At 43.8% G+C, this 17,375-nt stretch overlaps 1 protein-coding gene across 3 annotated transcripts in view; it reads left to right on the top strand.

The window, feature by feature from the left end:
- Window positions 1-17,375, top strand: part of TMC4 (transmembrane channel like 4) — a 1,453,434-nt gene that overhangs the window by 633,751 nt on the left and 802,308 nt on the right. The window lies entirely within an intron of this gene.

Consider the following 17,375-nt stretch of genomic DNA (forward strand, 5'->3'; position numbering starts at 1 on the left):
ATTGAAGCGGACCATGAGAGTTGGATGGACTGAAAAGGGGGTATGACAGTTAATAAGGAAGGCCATTCCAGAGCAAAAGTCTTACCTTTTAGACATGAAACCTGATTATGAAGAAGATTACTCCTATATTCTCTTAGAATGGCAGGAGAATATCCCAGCCATGTTTCAGAAGAGTACTGTGAGCCTGGCGGAAGGATTAGAGGCACAAGTGATACCATTACTGCCAGCAGGTGATTCAGATGAAAATCTCTCCCAGCCAGGATTGGTGAGTCAGCCTCAGAGGTGGCATATGGCCCAACCGCAGGGATGCCTCAGCCTCTTTCTATACTGATATGAGCCGACTGGTCAAGACCCTGATAAAAACAGCATTTCTGCTCATCAGGGGTACCGGAAACTGCAATTTTTCTTGGGCCGGACTCCCACACCAAAGAGGAGGAAGATTTTAAAAGTTGGATGGCAGGCATGCAGGCAGTAGAAGAATGGAACGCGCCTGAGGCAGTAAACAGACAACCAATCAGTGAGGGTCTCAGAAGTCCAGCAGCTGAAGAGGGGAAAACCAGACTGTGTGGCTGTGGATTACATCAAGGCTTTATGTGCAGGCTATGGGAGAGTGGAAAAGCTACCTGACCTGATCTATAAGTTCGAACACACTCACCAGTGGCGAGGAGAAAGGCTGTCCAACTATGACATCAGAGAGGATCGAATCCTACATCAGATTATCCTGAAAAAGGGGATTGATCCTAGGGAAGCTCATGAAGTCAGACTTGAAAGTATTCTACAAGGGGCCAGGCCCAATCATCCCATTGTGCTCTGGTTGTTGATGAAGGGGACATAGGGGGCAGAACTGAAACTGGTAAGTAACGGCTCAGCCAGCTCAGCTCAGCTGGCGGGCAGGAAGTTGATAGTATAAGGAGTCAGAGTGGGGGGAGTGTTTTAAGGCTCCTGTGGCGCAGTCTATATCCAAAGCTGCCCCTGTTAAGTTACTCAAGACCAGATGCAACAGACCTTACTCACACAGGTGGCTCAAGCTCAAGACCAGATGCAACAGACCTTATTGTGTGTCATTGAAGCCCAAGCAAAGCTCAAGCAGAGAAGACTGCTACTCGGAAGTGTTTCCAGTGTGGGGAACCAAGGCACTTTAGGGTGCAGTGTCCCCAAAAGGAAGGGAATACAGAACATCTTTTGGAGCTCTTGAAAGTGTTGCAGAAGTTGCTCCTGAACCAGACGGTGGGAAACTTTCAGAGGTCTCAGTGAAGGAGCCAGCTGGGAACCCCAAGAAGAAACAGAGCTCTAAGAGGAATAAGAAGAGAAAGGCTAGGAGGAAATGCCAGAAGAAGGGCCTAGGTTTGACAATCCTGTCACCCTCACAGTCAAGTAACCTTCTCTGGGGTTGGGGACACATGCACAGGAGGTCAATGACTTATAGCTACCCAGGGCTATTGTTAGGTCTGCTCAGCGTAAGGCTAGGATAGATCACTGCAAATCCCTCATTGAGAAAATCCAAGAAAGCTTACTAGAAAGGTTAGTCGAGCATCCCCAATTGTATCTGTGCAGGTAGAGGGTATCTACACTAGGGCACTGTTGGATAATGGGGCACAAGTCACGCTCTTCTACAGAGAATTTTATGACAAGTACCTGAAACACATTTCTCTAAGATTCATCCTAAGTTGCTTCAGGCTTGTCAACGTGTAGCCAAGGAACAGAGTGCTCCTGCCGAGGGAGTGGGATGTCTGTGGAAGCTGGAAACCAGGGAGAGAGTGCTGCAGCCTGGAAAAGTTGCTTGCCTGATGGCTACTGTCAAGTTGACCTGGGACCAACCCGGCCCGTTCATTGTGTTGGAGACCGATGAGCAGGCCAAAGCTGCTGAGATGGTCCCTGAATTAGTTCCTACTAAGGATCTGTCCCGAACTGGGAAGAAGGTGCAGATTAGTCTTCGGAATGTCACAGAACATCTGATTAACTTAGCGGCACATTTGCTGGTGGGGAGAGTGCTGCTACCCTAATGCTTCCCGAACAGGCTGTTGGGAAAGAAGATTGTCAGAGGATGCAGAAGGAAATGCAGAAGAGTGCTCAGCATCGAATCAGGTTGCAGGAAGACTAGCCCTTTCTAGTGCGAGCTTGGAGAATGCCTCTCGGCGATCTAGAAGACCTTCGGGAAAAGTTGGCCGAGTTGAAGAAGCCCGGGGTCATTCAGGAATCCATAGGAATCTAGTCCATACACCTCTCCCATTGTGGTGGTGTGAAAAAAGAATGGGTTCTTCTGCATGTGTATTGACTAACGGACTTTAAATCGACGTACTGTCCCTGACCAGTACATGACCCTCCGCATTAAAGATGCCCTACAGTGCCTTACCGCAGCCAAATGGTTCAGTGTACTAGACTTGAAGAGTGGGTACTACCAGATTCCCATGCACCCAGATGACAGAGAGAAGACGGCATTCATCTGCCTCTTGGGATTCTATGAGTTCAGTCGGATGCCTCAAGGCTTGTCAGGGGCCCCAGCGACCTTCCAGTGTTTGATGGAAAGAACAATAGGAAACATCAGTCTAATGGAAGTACTAGTGTACCTGGACAACATTATTGTGTTCGGGAAGACTTTGGAAGAGCATGACGCCCGGTTAGAAAAGGTCTTTGCACGGCGCCTTGAAGAAGGGTTGAAGCTGTCGTTGGAGAAGTACCAGTTCTACAGAACTTCACTTACATACCTGGGCCATGTCGTCTCTGCTAGAGGGGTAGCCACAGACCCTAAGAAGTTGGAGGCCATCACTACATGGCCTAGGCCAAGGGCTGTAACTGAATTGAGATCTTTGCTGGGATTCTGCTCTTACTATTGCAGGTTTGTGGCGAACTTCACAAAGTTTGCTCGGCCTCTTAATGAACTGCTGCAGGTGGCCACGGAAGAAGGAGAGGATGGGCCTAAGGTGAAGAAGCCTGGTGCTCGCAGAAAGGGAGAATCAGTGCTAGAGCAATGGACTCCCTAGTGTGAAGAGGCTTTCTGGCATCTGAAGAGGAGTCTTACTGAAGCTCCGGTATTAGCCTATGCCGACCCCGCCAAGCCCTATGAACTTCATGTGGATGCCAGCAGAGATGGGCTGGGAGAAGTTCTCTACCAATAACAAGGCGGTGGCCTCAGACCAGTTGCTTATGTGAGTCACAGTCTCACCCCATCGGAGAAAACTACCCTATCCACAAACTGGAGTTCCTGGTTTTAAAAAGGGGCCGTGGTGGACAAGTTGAAGGATTACTTGTATGGAGTCGTGTTTGTGGTGAAGATGGACAATAATCCTTTGACCTATCTCTTATCCTCTGCCAAATTGGACGCAATGGGACATAGGTGGTTGGATGTCCTTGCTGGATTCCTGTTCAGCCTGAAGTACAGGCCTGGGGCGGGGAATCAAGACATGGATGCCTTATCCCATTGGCCTTACCGGCGGGTGGAGGAGCCAGAATATTGGGCTTATGTCAAAAATAGAGCCTTTTTTAAACATCTGCCTCTACATGGGCATATCCCTATTTTAACTTTTCAGTGTATATTTTGTCACCTGTTTTTATGAAACTAGTATTTTTATTCAGATGGTTATATTTGTTTGTATTCTACTATACATGATTAAACCAAATATGTTTTGATGTAAGAGGTTGATCACGCGCCCTCCATCCACCTCCTTCCACACAATCTTCTCCAGATCACCCCTGGTCAGCTGAGGCAGCGGGACACGCATTACCATCTCTTTTATACTTTTCACTATCTACAAATACTACCCAATTACACAACAAATGCTCTCACAAGAGCAGGAGTAATTCTTACCATATTGTGTCCAGATTTTGGATTCCTGTTCAGGCTGAATTACAGGCCTGGGGCGGGGAATCGAGACACGGATGCCTTATCCCGTTGGCCTTATCGGCGGGTGGAGGAGCCAGAATATTGGGCTTATGTCAAAAATACACAAACAGACAGCGCTACAATGGGGCCAGAAAATAAGAGGACTGATAAAAAACTGAAATAGATTTAATAAAATGCACACCAAAATGAATAAAGTCACAACAATCAAATGGAAGGAATGAATGTGAAAGATAAATGAGAAGACATCAATTCCATTTCTGAAATATGCTGAATAATAGATACGATACCGCCAGCAGCCACAGGGTTAATATCGGCAAATGTATCCCATGTGTGGAATGGGAGGAAGCTTCAATGTTCCAGCTGTGCAGGGGAGTGATGGAATGTCAAATGATCATTGTAGTGCTGCAAACAATGAAGGAACTGTAAGCTGCGTCCCCACAGGAGGGATGTGGAGAGCAGATGCAGTGTGGCTAGCAGTGGTTCCTGTGATGCAAAGGCTGGAGCCAGTGCCACTGTGTATTGTGCTCCATGCCAGGTGGTAGGAGGAGGGTTGATGACCAGTGGAGCGAGCGGAGGAAGCAGAGCTGACAAGCCTGGTGGATAAGTGTGTGACTGACTTCACAGGGAACCCTTCGGATGTGTGGAGGCTGGATCAGGAAGCTGGGGGCGCAGGCGCGTGAAACATGTTAGTCACAGTCGCCACGGCAACATCAAGCTCACGTTCCGTCCAGCCCCTGGATGCTTCCGGTTTTCGGCTGTGACGTTGTTCCCCAGCTTCCCCGGCTTCCTGATCCAGCCTCCACACATCCGAAGGGTTCCTTGTGACATCAGTCATACACTTGTCCAGCAGGCTTGTCGGCTCTGCTTCCTCCGCTCGCTCCACTGGTCATCAACCCTCCTCCTCCCACCTGGCATGGAGCACAATACACAGTGGCACTGGCTCCAGTCTTTGCATCACAGGAACCACTGCTAGCCACACTGCATCTGCTCTCCACATCCCTCCTGTGGGGACGCAGCTTACAGTTCCTTCATTGTTTGCAGCACTACGAATGATCATTTGACATTCCATCACTCCCCTGCACAGCTGGAACATTGAAGCTTCCTCCTATTCCACACATGGGATACATTTGCCGATATTAACCCTGTGTCTGCTGGCGGTATCGTATCTATTATTCAGCATATTTCAGAAATGGAATTGATGTCTTCTCATTTATCTTTCACATTCATTCCTTCCATTTGATTGTTGTGACTTTTTATTCATTTTGGCGTGCGTTTTATTAAATCTATTTCAGTTTATTATCAGTCCTCTTATTTTCTGGCCCCATTGTAGCGCTGTCTGTTTGTGTATTTTTGATGTTTACTTTTTCCCAAAAGTTGACAGCTGCACTGGTTTCCAGTTTTCTTCTTATTTCATTGGTTATGACACCATTGTGATTCCTCAATGACTGTCAATTTCTAGCACTTTAGGTCTGTGTGTTATTTCCTATTGGGCTTATGTGACTGCAGAAGGTGTGCAGGCTTTGTGTCAAGGTATGGCCTGGTGGCTGAAAGGAAGTGTTGGAGCTGAGTCCATAGGAGCCCACCTTTCTGGAGTATAGCCCGCAAGTGTGAGGTGAGGGCCTTCCTCGGTTTTCCAAAAGAGATCTGAGAAAGGACCAGGATCGGGATCCGCAGTGCCACCTGGCTATTCAAGCCCTGAACAAGCAGGATCCAAACCTGTTGATGAAGAGCTCTGTGATTGGAGCGAAGATTCTACATCAGGAATGGAATAGATTGCAATTGAGAGATTGAGTATTGTATAGGTGAGGTCCCTCTGAGGATATGGAGGAAAAATGGCAGCTATTTCTTCCCGAAAAACACTGTGCAACAGTCCTGATAGCTTTGCATGATGACCATGGACATTTATGAACAGAGAGGACTTTTTTGCCTAGTTAGGGATAGGTTTTACGGGCTCAACATGAGAGGGGAAGTAGAGAGTTACTGTCACTCATGTTTAGTGTGCATTCAGCGCAAAACTTTACCAGTTCGGGCTGCTCCCATGGGACACTTGCAGAGCCAGGAGCCCCTAGAGTTTGTACTTCCTGTTCCTGGAACCCGTACAGGTGAAAGAACTAATGTCCTAGTGTTGACCGACCATTTCACCCGCTATGCGAAAGCCTATCCCACTGATGTTGTCAGGGGGCCTCAAGTGCCCCTACCGCCTCCTCCAAAATCAACCCCACCCAGGACCCGTTCACATCGACGAGCTCCTGCTCCCATTGTAAAGCAGGAAGAAGAGGAAGAAGAAGAGGAAGTGTATATGAGTAGCAGTAACCCTGTGAGGGCTGCTGATTGACTCTATACCCCACTGGCTACACAGACTCTGCAGATCCTCTCTTACCTCTGACACCTTGGATTCCATTCTGTAATTGGATGTTATCAATGAGAAACTCACACAATGTCACTGAACCACTCAGAAAGTTTACTAGAGTGAATATCAAACACAATGAACAATGTGATTAAACACAAACAATAAATGACAGTTGACAACAATCAGTATAGATATGAAAACTGTGGATTCAATAATCACCGTAGGGAGTATATGCAGACAGGTGTAAAATGGGACAAGTGTTCAATATTCTCCAAGACATATATTAAACACCTTCCCACTGAGGCCTCAATACACACACCAAACAGCAATATAATGTTTCTCACATTCAATAACATAATACAATATTTAACCTGTACTCAAGGGCTCCCCCTAGGTTGTAATTCAATGTTCAAGCTACAAAAATAGAACCGTGATGCTTTGCAAAAGATTATAAAAGTTCCTTGACTACAGATATCTTCAGCTAGCCTGTAGTTTAAACTGCAGTATTTGTAATCCAACAGGGCAAAAGAGAGAAAGCAAACTGTAGAATAAATGGTACGTTGATAACTGTTTAGCTGAAGAAATATGGCACTTGTAACTTCCTCCTTATGTGTGAGTGTATGAAAAATAACAGATCGGCAGCCGACTGTATTGTTGTGCCACATCCAAAATTTAGACTAAACAACAAAAGGGGTCCCCTAATGGTGGACTTTTTAGGCACATACAGAAAAAGCATAAAAGAGTATATAAAGTACAAATATAATTTATTAAGTAGAAACAGTAAAAACATAACAGTAGTATAACATCTATTGTTCGGAATGCGAATCAGAAAAAACTGCCTGATTCGCATTCCGAACAATAGATGTTATACTACTGTTATGTTTTTACTGTTTCTACTTAATAAATTATATTTGTACTTTATATGCTTTTTCTGTATGTGCCTAAAAAGTCCACCATTAGGAGACCCCTTTTGTTGTTTATGTGTGAGTCTAATACAGTACTGACTTTACAGCACAGGGAATAACACACCCCAGAGTTCAGCTGTATGTGGCCTGTGAATGAGTAGAATCTCTTCTGTGGAACTACAAGTCTCACCAGCAGTCTATAAATAACTTACTCAGCACACAGTGCACTTTACTGAAATGGGCAGGTGCCCTCTCACCACAATAGACTCAGAGGCTGTGAAACTCCATCTGGACTCCCCTCCTGATGTCTCAGTCTGATGAAAGATGGCGCTGCTGTGCTATACCACTCCTTCGGATGGCTGAAATACAGGAAACCTCCAGATGTTCTGGTTCTGCAAACCGATCCACTTGCTAGGCTGGCAGGGCTGTACGCCCAAGCACCTCAGAGGCTGGCAATCCTGCTCCGCGCTGTATAGGCCGCAGTCTCCCGGTCACACACACAGACCTCCTGCTGGCAGGTATTGAATGGCATCCATAGAGAGCGAAAGATGGCCGCGCTGCTCCTTTTATTACTGCTCCCAGCATGCAGTGCAGCGCACTTTACATTGTCTGTATTGTAGTTCGGGGCTGATCCAGCTAACAGAGTCACTTTCTCCTCCAAACTACATCTCCCACAATGCTTTGCAGCGCTGCTTCTCAGAAATTAAAAGAAAGTCCTAACAGCATTAAAAGGACACTAGAGGGAGCCAAACTCATTTGCAACCATAACAACTGTAATGCCTTATATTAGCAAACCCTTGGCTACATATGTATATACACATATATACACACACACACGCATGTGTGTTTGAGCTTTGGGGTGCACACCCTAATGCAAAAGGCTGCGCACACCTATGGTAATAATATATCTGTACTTATATCCATTAGTGATTGCTTAGCAATGAATAAATGCTTATAATATTGACATAAAAATATTTTTAAAACCTATTAAAAACACCAAAATTATGAGACTGTAGTGCATATATAATAAAATATCGGAGACAACTACCTATAATAGCCTGCATTAAAATATCACAATGTTAAAATTATCCTAATATTCAAAATTAAATTCAACAGATCCTTTACCTCTAAAAATAAATAAAAACCTAATAAAATTTAATGATCACTAATAAAACAATTGAGATCTAACTCAATATTAATTCCTCCTCAGTTTAATACTTTTGTCTAGTAGAACCATCAGGATTCACGCCCACTCAATCGTCTGAAAAAATTGCCTGCCCTCCAGTGTTTCCTAACTTTCTTTACAGCCCAGATTTGAACCCTTTCAGGTCTTTATTATGAACCATTTTAACCACTTCCTGTACAGGCCAATTTTCAGCTTTCGGAGCTGTCACATAATGAAAAATTGTGCGGTCATGCAAAACTGTACCCAAATGAAATTTTCAACATTTTTTTGAGACAACTAGAGATTTGTTTGGTGGTATTTAATTGAGTTTTTTATTTTTTGCTAATCAAATCAAATACCAAAAATTTTGAAAAAAAAAATTTTTTACCTTCAGTGTCCACTGATCAAACTGCATTGATGGGCACTGATAGGCACTGGTGAGGCTGCACTGATGGGCACCGATGAGGCTGCACTGGTTGGAACTAATTGGGGTTGCACTGATAATCAGGGCACTGATCAGTGACCTGATTATCAGTGTAAATGCCTTGTCAGACTTTCCGGTTTTGGTTGCTCCTTTCCTCACACTGTGACAGCATGTGATAAAAGGAAAGATCCGATAACTGGCAAGTTTGTTTACATGTGATGAGCTGTGATTGGACACAGCTGATCACATGGTAAAGGGCTGCTATGATTGGCCCTTTACCTCGATCTTTGATCAACTGTGTCCAAAGGACACTGATCACAGAGCGCACCCAATGCGCACCCTAGGGGGCACACGGGAGGCATGTTCTGGGAGGACGTCCATAGATGCCTTACCAAAACAGGAGAACCACGCTGTAGCCATTTTCTGGCTATGGCGCAGTATTGAAGTGGTTAAAATGCCTTAAAACACTATGTTTTGAAAATCCTTTTTTATTTTATGTTTATGTTCTCTTATTCTAACACTCAGTAGCCTAGACGTACATCCCACATATTAGAGCCTGCATGGGCATTCAGCATCAATCCAATATATAATGTCAGTTTGCCCGCCAGATACTCACTAATACATTTTAACCCTTTGATTGCCAGTAACACTATCACAGACGCACTATACACCTCAGTGTCAGTGTCAATAGCACTTCTAATACTCATAAAACCGCAGCTTTAGCAAGATCAGGCCTGATCTCTGGTAGCACTAGCAGGTACATTTTTTTTCAAGCAGTCCCTGAGAGCCAGGTGCTTTTTTACCTGTTGTACTAGGTACCTGTAAATTTAGTGGCCAAAATGTCCAAAGAAAGTTACACTAGTGAACAGGCCTACAGGATTCTGAGCATGTCAGATGACAGCGATGGGAAGACCTCACTGACAGAATCGGGCTCAGTATATAGACCTGTAAAGAGCAGCGGCTCCCTGACAGACAGCTCAGATGATGGAGAAGAGGTCCCTGCTAAGGTCAGGCGTACCCGACCCTATGTCCGTTGCAGAGGTTGTACAATCTCATGATGATTATCGTATGCAGCAGAGTGCCAGTACTAGTGCTGCTCTTTTTTCTTCCTTTTGGTGCACTAGTACATCCTGGTCTTATACATACCAGCACTGCAGTAACACTTGGTGACATGGCGAGTCCCATAAGTTCAGTCCCTAGCACAAATAGTGTCCCACAGCCACCAAGAATTCGAACACAGGGTCATAGAGCCCATAGTGTCCTTTCTGATGTGCTTGCAAATTCTGATTGGCAGCCCACAGATTTTACAGCACCCGTACTTCCCCCATCCATTGCCCAACCCAAAATTCAGGTAGTAACAACAAATGTAATCCTCCTTTTTCACAGAAGATCTGTATGGATCAATTGTGGACCAAAGCAATTTATATGCCGAGCAATTTATCTGCGCCAATCCAAATTCAAACCTTAAATTTAAATTAAATAGGGTATGGCGCTCCCTATGGGATTATATGGGATGGTGCATAGGGGGAGGGGGAGTTTTGTAAATATAGTCCCTAGCTTTCCTAAAGTAGGCTATATCAAGGGCACTATGAAGGTAATGTTCCCAAAGTGGTTTGTCCCCCCACTCGTACCCCTGTGTGTAGTACCAACAAAAATTGGTGAAATACAAAAATAATTAAATACGAAAACGATCTACAAGGGTTAAATATTGCAAAATCAAAAACCTTATATGTGAACACACTATATAAAACGGTGTATGCTAAACACCTACATCCGTGATAGGTCTACACCACCACAGATGATAGTGACCTCAAACATAACCATAAGCATAAACATACAAGTGCACCTCTGCCCAGGTGGTGCGAAATGTGCAAATTAATTAATATTATTATAAATGGTGATCAATGTCCAACGAACAATAAAAGTGCACATCAACCTAATTGGTGCAAATACAAATCAATTAATGATTAGTGATCATAGTCCATAGATGGGCCTCTTCAGAACCAGTGTTCAAACATTTGTTCTTTGCAAGAAAACCATGACTGGAGTGCTCTCAAGTGGTTTTTGTGACTTTTGTGCTCCCCCTCAAGGGTCCCCACTCACTGAATCCAACAGCCCCAGAAGGGGCAAACAGCATAGAATATCTCGACCATGATCTCCTCACGATATCCTCTCAGTGTAAGGCATCCAGGGTAACCTCCTTATTAGTGGTTAAATGGTAATCCCAATTGCTCCCTCCTCTGCTGCCTGTTCCAGCAATGTCTCCTTCCTCCCGCCAGACAATTGGCAAGGAAACGTATCGCGGTTTCCGAATTTAAGACTTTTTTGGGCCTAACCCTCAACATTGGCATTACTAAAAAGGACTTTCAGTCATATTGGTCCACAGAACAAGAAGTCACCCACTTTTTTTTGTCCCTTCTGTCCTGGCCAACCTGGTCTCTGCCTCAAGGACTGCTTCTGTCGCTATCACACACTAGTGGAGTATTAGTATAGGGTACAGTCTTGGGCACACATTCACAGAGGGTCTTGAAAGATGTTAGATAATCAGAAAACTGGCATTGCATTTTGAGAATGTTTACAGTTTAAAAGTTACAAAAAAGGAAAAAAAAAAAAGGAAATAACAAACACAAAAATTTTTAAAAAGTAAAAAAAAAAAAAATTGAGTTAATGTTTTGTTCTTACTGTGTTTTATTGTTAACCATTGTTTGCTTTGCAGGAATGCCACTCAGCTGAAGCACTAGTCTGTTTATTCTGACAGCAGTAGGGTGTGCTTTCAGAATACATACATCAGTGATTGCAGCGATGTAGGAGGATTTTTCTCCTCCGCAGTTAAAAAAAAAAGAATGTATATGCCAGAGATTTGGCAGAGATTTCTTCATCCACATCGATTAATGTGAATGGAGGAATCTGTTAGGTTATTTCTTTTACGTTCAACCCACAGGCTGCATGAAATAAAAGAATAGAAACTGGTTTCCAGGTGCTATTGACTGAAAAGTCACCCAATGTTGGAACGTATGATCACAGCTTAACCGTGCTGCTGTCCAGTGGCATAGGATTGGATGCTGAGAAGCTGTAAAACAAACAAGGCTGACAGCGCTCAGGAACTGGGATAGGAAATTCTGAATGGTGGCTGCAATAAACCACAGTGTGTCTTCCAAAAGCTTGCTGATAATTTATTCAAAAGATAATAAAAACAGTTCATTAAACATGTAGTAGCAATTAGGGTTGTCCCAATACCAGTACGGTATCGGGAATGATACTGAGCATTTGCGTGAGTACTTGTACTCGCACAAATGCTCTCGATGCCAGATCTGATACCTGGCAGAGATTAGGCAACCCAGCGCAACCGGAAGTCAGCGGGCGAAACAACGGAAGTGATGCTCCATGTTGACATCAGCGGTTGGACATCCCAGTGCCCATCTTGGTACACCCTGCACTCGGCCGCAGTAAGCCAGCAGCGGACATCTTGTTACACCCAGCCCATATAGTTCGGGCTGGGTGTAACAAGATGGCCGCTGCTGATTTTATGTGGCCAAATGCAAGGAGTACTGAAATGGGCATCGCAGGCAGCCTTTCCTCTCATGGCATTTCAGTGCCTGCCCATCAGTGCCAATAAATGCCACCTATCAGTGCCCAATGCCCATAAGTGCTGCGTATTAGTGCCACCTGTCAGTGCCACTTATCAATGCTATCTATCAGGGCCAGACATCTATCAGTGCCATCTATCAGTGCCAGCCACCTATCAGTGCCATCTATCATTGCAATCTATCTGTCAGTGTCAGCCACCTGTCAGTGCCATCTGTCAGTTCCAATCAATCTGTCAGTGCCAGCCATCTCTCAGTGCCCTCCATCAGTGCCAGCCATAAGTCAGTGCTCATCAGTGCTGCATATCAGTGCCACTTAATCCTATCAGTGCTGCTTAATCAGTGCCACCTATCAGTGCCCATTAGTGCTGCATATCAGTGCCACCTAATCTGTATAGTGCTTTGACAACTGTGACATGACATTAAAAAAAGTATCGGCAATTGGTATCGGCGACTACTTGAAAAAAAGTATCAGTACTTGTAGTCTTAAAACAGTGGTATCAGGACAACCCTAGTTGCAATGTTACTGTGCTGGCTGTGAGGCTGGCTCAGGCACTGATAAATCACTGTATCCGGACTGGGGAAATCAATGGGGAGGTGCCAACCATCATCACTGCAATGTGGGACAAGCATACAGTGTGTTCCATGCTGGACCCGCTGGCGTGTGGATGATGTCACTGGAGCTTTGGGTGGAAGCATGGTACCCAGAAGGGAAAGCCACCGTGGCTGGTGTGTAGGAGTGGCATTACTGGAGCACTGGACAGAACTGTGGTGTCCAGAAGATGCCGCGGCCAGCGTGAAAGGCATGCATCCCTGTTGTCGTGCAATGCGTTTCATGGGCATGCACCTTACGTGGGTCTGGCATGGAACGCACTGTCTGTTTGTTCCACCTTGCAGCAACGATGCCTTCCCATAGATTTCCCCGGTCTGGATACAGTGATCCATCAGTGCGCGAGCCAGCCTCACAGCCATCGCAGTAATGTTGCAACTACATGTTTAATGAACTACAGTATCTCACAAAAGTGAGTACACCCCTCACATTTTTGTAAATATTTTATTATATCTTTTCATGTGACAACACTGAAGAAATGACACTTTGCTACAATGTAAAGTAGTGAGTGTACAGCTTGTATAACAGTGTAAATTTGCTGTCCCCTCAAAATAACTCAACACACAGCCATTAATGTCTAAACCGCAGGCAACAAAAGTGAGTACACCCCTAAGTGAAAATGTCCAAATTGGGCCCAAAGTGTCAATATTTTGTGTGGCCACCATTATTTTCCAGCATTGCCTTAACCCTCTTGGGCATGGAGTTCACTAGAGCTTCACAGGTTGCCACTGGAGTCCTCTTCCACTCCTCCATGATGACATCACAGAGCTGGTGGGTGTTGAAGACCTTGCACTCCTTCACCTTGCTTTTGAGGATGCCCCACAGATGCTCGATAAGGTTTAGGTTGGGCGACATGCTTGGCCAGTCCAGCACCTTTACACTAAGCTTCTTTAGCAAAGCAGTGGTCGTCTTGGAGGTGTGTTTGGGGTCGTTATCATGTTTGAATAATGTCCTGTGGCCCAGTCTCCGAAGGGAAGGGATCATGCCCTCCTTCAGTATGTCACAGTACATGTTGGCATTCATAGTTCCCTCAATGAACTGTAGCTCCCCAGTGCCGGCAGCACTCATGCAGCCCCAGACCATGCAACTCCCACCACCATGCTTGACTGTAGGCAAGACACACTTGTCTTTGTACTCCTCACCTGGTTGCTGCCACACATGCTTGACAACATCTGAACCAAATAAGTTTATCTTGGTCTCATTAGACCACATGACATGGTTCCAGTAATCCATGTCCTTAGTCTGCTTGTCTTCAGCAAACTGTTTGCGGGCTTTCTTGTGCATCATCTTTAGGAGAGGCTTCCTTCTGGGACGACAGCCATGTAGACCAATTTGATGTAGTGTGCGGCGTATGGTCTAAGCACTGACAGGCTGACCTACCCACCCCTTCAACCTCTGCAGCCATGCTGGCAGCACTCATACGTCTATTTCCCAAAGAAAACCTCTGGATATAGACCCCAGATTTCTCAGAAAAGAGTACCTGTCACTGCCTATTACTATCACAGGGGATATTTACATTTATGTGAACAATAAAAGTGATAAAAAAAATGCAAGGGACAGTGTAAAAAAAGAAATAAAAAAGAAAAATAACTAATAAAAAAAATGTAAGGACCCGCATCCCGCTGTGCTCGCACGAAAAGGTGAATGCAAGCATCAGTTTCATGTCGTATGTAAACAGCAATTGCACCATGCAACGGTATCACCGCGAGGTATCACCATGAACGTCAGATTGAGGGCAGTAATTTTAGCACTAGACCTCCTGTGTAAATCTAAAGTAATAACCTGTAAAGGCTTTTAAATGCTTTTAAAAATTCACGTAATTTGTAGCCGATGCATGGGTGTGCATCTATTTACTCTGCGTAAGATCATCTTTTATATTTTACCAAACAATTGGGCAATATATTGTGTTTTTGTGCATTATAATTCAAAAAAGGTGTATTTTTTCCTCAAATTTTGCTCAAATAAATTGCAACACCCACCATTTGAATCTGTAGGGCCTCTGCTTTTAAAAAAAGATATAATTTTTAGGGGTTCAAAGTAATTTTCTAGCAAAAAAAATTATAATTTTTTTCATGAATGCACAAAGTGTCAGAAAATGATTGGTCTTCAAGTGGTTAGAAGAGTGGGTGATGTGTGGCGCAAGCTTCTAATATTGGGCATAAAATTCCAGGACAGTTCAAATGCCCCCCCCCGAAAGGACCCTTTTAGGGAAGTGGAAGTAGACACCCTAAGATAGACACCACAAGGTATTTGGTAAGAGGCAAAAATGTGTTGCCACAATTTTTTGGAAAATTAAGAAAGAAAACAAAAATGTATTTCTTCTTTTCTTTTTTCAAATTTCAAAACCTTGTGACAAAAAATTAGATCTGCAAAATACTCACCATGCCTCTTATCAAATTACTTGAGGTGTGTACTTTCCAAACGGGTAATTTGGGGGGCGGGGGGTTGTGCTATCTTGACATTTCAGGGCCCCTGAAACTGTGATAAGTAGTGAGGAAGTGAAATGAGCAATTTACGCCCTTTGAAATCCTGAAGGCGGTGATTGGTTTTTCAGCACCCGTAACACAGCTAGACTCCCATTTGTCATTTTTCAAAAACTTGTGACAAAAAATAAAATCTTCAATGGGCTCAACATGCCTCTCAGCAAATTCCTTGGGGTGTCTACTTTCCAAAAAGGTTAATTTGGGGGGTTTGTACTGCCCTAGCAGTCAGAAAGTAAAAGCTGCGTAAATTCCAGTATATATTTATATATAAATTCCAGTTTATATTTATATATATGTATATATATATACACCATAGTTTTAGACGCTATAACTTTTGCACAAAACCATATACACCTATTGGGATTATTTTTTACCAAAGACATGTAGCAGAATACATTTTGGCATAAATGTATGACAAAATTTGAGTTTACACTGTATTGGATATTTTTCAAGTAGAAAATATAGTTTTTTTTTCAAAAGCTTTCATTTATATCGCAAAAAATAAAAAAATCAGTGGTGATCAACGACCACTAAAAGAAAGCTCTATTTGTGTAAAAAAAAAGTACATTCGTTTGGATACAGCGTTGCATGACCACGCAATTAGCAGTTAAAGTAGCGCAGTGCCGAATAGCAACCCCACACAACCACTGCCCAGGGTTTTGGGGAAGAGACCCTTGTCCCCATCATCATGGGGACAAGAAGCTTTGGGGGGGGGGGGCAGAGCCCCCCTGCCTTAAAGCACCCCCCCATGTTGAGGACATGTTGCCTGGTATGGTTCAGGAGGGGGGTGCATCTGCATGCTCAGATAAGGGTCTGGTATGGATATTTTTTTGTTGGCATGGGGGGGACACGCTGCTATTTTTTTAGAATTTTCTATTGCTGAAATTATTTTGTTTACATTTCAGCTCTCAGCGGGGAAGCTCGCTGACAGCTGATGTGTCATCAGTTGTTAAGGAGGCAGCAGCTGGCTTCCCGGCCCACTCCTTAAAGAGGAAGTAAACTCTCCCACTCTGATGCTGCTTTTTATTTAGTCCATTATAGTAAGTAATTATCAAACTACAGCCACTGTAATCCAGCCCAAATTGCATATTACATACTGTTTAAAGAAACTTTAAAAAACTTGTTTCCAGGGGTTAGGCAGCACCATCTTAAGCATTGTTTTCTGAGTCCACAGTAGAGTGTATTTCCGCCCTTGAACACTTCCTGTACTGTTAACCAAGCCTCCTTCTCAATCCAACGTTTCTATGGCAACCCTGTTTCACTGCTCATAGCTGACTTGTTTTATTTCATAGTATTTACTTGTGCCTATTATCTAGTGTTTGCCTGTGTCAGTCTTATCAGCTTCAGCTGTTAAGGCTGCAGTAATCCTGCCCGATGCCTAAGTTTACACTGCGTGTGATGTCACATGGTCACATGGGGTGTAGTATGAAGCTCTGAGTGAATATGCAGTCTCGTGGGATTTCACAGTTGTACCGTAGGAAGATCTGATAATAGACAGATAAGTACACAGAGTGTGCCGTAAATCAGGGGAGATCTGGGCATGCTCAGTGAAGTACTTCTAAAGAACAAAAAGGATTACAACAATACTAAGCAAGTAAGGAGATATCTACAAGCAGTGTTCATTAGGGTTTTTTATGCTGATTTACATGGGACAGAGTTGTCGGGGAGAGTTTACAGCCACTTTAAAAACCAAGCCATGCTGCACACAAAAGTCAGATGATTATTTTTCGACTGATTCAAATCGTTCCGAAAATTTGGAATTCGTTAGAAAACGAATAAACGAAACAAAATGAAACTAATTTCAATGAAATTCGTTACTATGAGATTCGAATACATCCGAATCTCCGAATAACCAAAAATTTGTATAAATTTACATTCCGACCAAAACTAATTGCTAATGTCTAGCTTTCTAAATTGTTTACTATTGGCTTTATAAATATATCCCCAAGAGTATTGCAAGCACATTTGAATGTTCAACACATTAGAGAATAGGCACAACAATGAATGGTGAGG

This window comes from Aquarana catesbeiana, linkage group LG10 (assembly GCF_042186555.1).
Source record: "Aquarana catesbeiana isolate 2022-GZ linkage group LG10, ASM4218655v1, whole genome shotgun sequence".
Classification (NCBI taxonomy): Eukaryota; Metazoa; Chordata; class Amphibia; order Anura; family Ranidae; genus Aquarana; species Aquarana catesbeiana.